This window comes from Castanea sativa, chromosome 1 (genome assembly GCF_040712315.1).
Source record: "Castanea sativa cultivar Marrone di Chiusa Pesio chromosome 1, ASM4071231v1".
Classification (NCBI taxonomy): Eukaryota; Viridiplantae; Streptophyta; class Magnoliopsida; order Fagales; family Fagaceae; genus Castanea; species Castanea sativa.
Window position 1 is genome coordinate 86,708,482 of NC_134013.1, and position 4,575 is coordinate 86,713,056.

Here is a 4,575-nt window from a genome sequence, read left to right on the forward strand (position 1 = left end):
TGACAATTTAATTTTGACCCGCGGATACTCGGTCCAGCTCGACCTTAATGGGTTGGATTTTACCCAGCCTGATAAAGAATAGGGTCGGGTATGGGTTTAAAGAAAAACCCGAAGCAGGTTCGGGTTGGGTTTGGGTTTTATAAAAAAAATCCGAAACCTGACTCGAAACTCAACCCGGATAAATACCCGGTTATGTGAAATGACTAAAACCCCCTATATATATATCATTGTAATTTGTAACCCTAACTCACTACCCAGCCTAGCCGCTCTCATTCCCATCAGTCCTCAGCCCCTCATGCCTTTAGCTTCACGCCTCAGTGCGCTCAGCCCTTCACAGCTCATCACGCCCTCAACCCCTCACGCCTCATCACGCCCTCAGCCCCTCGTTGGTGTTGAGTCCGTGGCTTTGGCTTTGGCTTTGGCCTTAGGCTTTGGGTGAAGCTGGGGCTAAGGTCAGGTGCTCTCTGGGTGTGTTGCTGGTTGGCTCCCTACCTCTCGTTGGTGTTGAGTCCATGGCTTTGGCTTTGGCTTTGACCTTTGGTTTTGGGTGAAGCTGGGGCTAGGGCTAGGTGCTCTTTTGGTACGTTGCTAGTTGACTCCCTGCCTCTGATTTTGTTTGTTTGGTGTTGTTCAGTTGCTGTGCTTTTTTTGGTTGGGCCAGATTTGGGCCCAAGAAGATAAAAGGGGCCCGGCAGGGTGGGTTTGGGCCTCGGAAAAAAATCCAATTAATAATTGGGTCAGGTTCGGGTCGCGGGTCGGGTCTGGGTATGCAAAAACCTAGCCCAAATTCAACCTGTTGCCATTCCTAATCTGAATGATATCTCTTACCTTGAGATCATTGTTGGTTTTGACTTTGTTCTTGGGTGAGCTTAACGTGTAACACATACTGCTACCATTCTTCCACTTCTTCAAAGAGATGGTGCATTCTTCAAGGCTTAACTGTATCAGTAGCACTTCCATACCTTTGTAACGAACCCTATCTTCTTCCTTTTGTTGTAGAATAAATTGTTCCTCTTTGCTTAGAAACTCAGCACTCATTTGTCCTTTTGGTAATGAAAGGCTAGCGAACTGATCCTTCATATCGGATGGGGACAGTTCCTTTTGGGTCATAAGCTTTATATCAGAACCTTTCTTAGCCTTGATTATTATGTTCTCGAACTCAGTAGGCATATATGGTAGTGGGTTTGGACTAGCTTGTTTAATCACTCTAGGATTCTTGGATTTGGATGGTGGGTTTCATTTTGGAAGGATTTTTTCTTAATGGGTTTTGATCATGTTCTTGAATTGTGGAAGACTTGAAACCCATTTCAGAACCCAAAGTCTCCTTAGTGATCTTACAGGCTTTTCATTCATGATTAGTGTTGATGATTCCCTCAAAGTCAATGTTTGTTTCTCATGGATCTTTCTTTGTGATTTTTCCAAGAGGCAATATGAGCAGGCCTTAACAATTCCTCAACAGTAAACCTACTTGAATCAATGGAAGTTGATGGTTCTTGTTTGATCTTTGATGGGCTTGAAATAATTGTCTTTTCTTGATGGGTTTTGAGCTTCTTGAACTAGGTTTGGTTGTGGCAATGGTAGCTTTGCTTCATAGTAGTGTTAATTTCTTTCCAAACCGAGAGGCTCATGAGTGATCATAAAAGGATTTTGTTTCGCCATTAATGTTGTTGATTCTCCCATAGACACAGACACCACCAGCTTTCTCTTCATGTATCTTTCTTTGCAATATTCCTGTTTAGCAAAACTATCAACCTCTAACAAGCACGAAAACGGAAACGAACTTGGATCAATGTATGGAAGACTCTTGAAATCCTCCATAATTACCAGGAGAGAGAGACAGACAGAGAGAAAATAAGAAGAGGGTTTCCACTTTCTTGGGCAAATGGTGTTTCTTGAGGCTCAAGAAACCATAATCTCAATATTTATAACATTGTTTCTGGGATTTGATTCTTTAACCCAACGGTTAGTAAACTCTCAACGTCTTGTATTAGGAGTTTCTAGGGCGATTGGGTTTTTAAGCTGCTAAGTTCTACTTTATTTATTGTGAAATTTGAACTATATAGTATAGTTTTACAATTTCCCTTAAGAGTTAAGACCAGCGTATATATATGTGTGGAAAGTAATTTGCATGAAAAAGCAGTGCAGCAAAGAAGTACCATGTTGAGTGAGGGAGAGAGAGAAAAAGTCTTTTTTTAAAAATTAAAAAAAATTTCAAAATAGACTCAAATGAGATGAATTGGTATTTTAGAACCACAAAGTTGATGTATTATATTAGATATTGGTTTTTTTTTTTTGAGAGAGAGAGTTTCAACCTATGACATCCGTTCCTGATGATAGTTCTTTATCATCAAACCAAGACACCAATAAGTTTTTGGTGTAGGCGGGGATTAAACCCCAGATATTTTATTTAACCATTAGAAACTTTACTAGTTGAGCCAGTTAGAACCTACAGATATTGGTTTTTTCAGTGTTCATGTTTAGATGTTCTGGTGTATTTTTTCCGGTAAATTATTGTATTAATTTCTAATTTTTAATATTCTTGTTTTCTTTTTTTAAATTTATTGTAAAATCAGCTTTAGTAAGTTGTTATTCATAAATATATTACACACATAATTATCAACTGATCGACACAAACACACCACAAACTATAAGTATCGACTTTGATTTTAAATTAGCAATAGCTAATTAGTTGATAGATTTATAGTAAAAAAATAATAATTATATTGTTATTACTCCTTATTTTCCTTAGTCTTGTATAGTTCCTAGAGAAGAAATATTGAAATTAAATATTGGTATAATTTTATCCAGGAAAAAAAAGTTATAGATGATTTTATAATTATATCAATAATAGTTAATTTTTTTTTGAGAAATATAATAGTTACAAATTGGGATTTGACTAAAGATATTTTAAAAAAAAAATGTGATTACCCATTAACCAATATGATTTAGAAAACATAGTTCCTTTATTGTTTGATATCTGAGGAGAGGGAAAGAAGCTCAAAAAGAACATAATTTCTAGTAAAAGAACTTCGTCGGATACAAAATGAATGTCACTTTTTCTTGCTAAGAAAATTTGCACATGACGCAAAAAATGGTGTATGGACTCTACTTTATTTGTAATACACTACTAGCTAGCTACTATAGCCTACTAGGTGATGACTCGCAAAATGCATAAACATGCTTCAATTTTATGTCAAACTTTTATATAAAAGTTTCTATATAATTCACGTGTCACGCTTATTCTATGATGTATGGTGTAATTAATATTCTGATTGTATGAATTTAAGGATTTGAAGAAAAATTAATGATATAAATATTACTTGATATAAATTTAAAAACACATGATGATTTGAACTGTGAAACCTTTGCTCAATAAACAAAAGTCAAAAAGCACATATTATATTATGAATTTAAAATAAAATCTTACACCTAATCATCTACTTATGAACAAAGCTTAAATCCATTCTTGTTACCGCCACTAATCTTTTTAATATGGTGAGAAAGCATAATTTTTTCATATTTGACAGGTTAAAGTAGCAGTTCTTTTCAGGTCCATGCATGCATTTTTAGGTAACAAGTAGCCATAGATTCAGACTACAATATATTCAAATTTTGGTGAAAAGAAACATGCCACAATGAACATATCACCCAAAATTTAATTCCATGAATTCAAAAACCTAAGGTAAATAGTTCATGTTTATAGTAATGACAACAAATAAAAGCATCGCTACTTTATTAGCACACCATAACATAAATAGTTCTTGTTTATAGGTAATGAAATATACAAATAGAAACCTTTTCTCTTCTCTGTGTATTAAAAATACTTAGTATTCTTAAAATAAGAAAATTACAAATAAAATGAAAGCATCGCTACTTTATCAGCACACCATACATTTGTATGTCTAGAGATTGGTGGGGCCATATGGCCCATGTCAAATACTAAAGTGACGGTAATGGAATATACAACGGTACAACCTCAACCTTGGAACGAAATTGCTAAAAATAACGGACTTGAGGTCGGGGATATTATACAGCTTTGGTCCATCAGAGTCGACCATAGTCCCTGCTTGGTCCTTATTCAGCTATAATTGAATAAGATTAATTTAATTTGGTGGTTGCTATAGTTGCAGATGTTTCTGATTTAAGTCCTCGTGATAGTGATTATCAAATAAAGTCTTCGTTAAAGTTGCATATGTTTTTGATTTAAGTTTAAGTCCTTGTAATAGTTGCAGATGTTTCTGATTTAAGTCTTTGTTATTATAAATATACTAGTCGTTGACTCGTGCGATGCACAGAAAAACTATTGAGTATATAAAATATTATTTAATTTCGGTTTATTTACAACAATCATCATATGATAAATGTATAGTATACTTTTAAACGTAAGGTAACGTTAATAATATACAAATTATTTTATATAATTTTATTATATAATTATTTTATAAAATTTTATATAATAAATTAAGTTCTATCTAGCATATATTTTAACTCTTTAAGTACTATCTGGCAAATATTGTAACTTTTTTGGGAATGAACGTTAAGTGAGCACAATTATTAATTTATTTTTCTAAGATG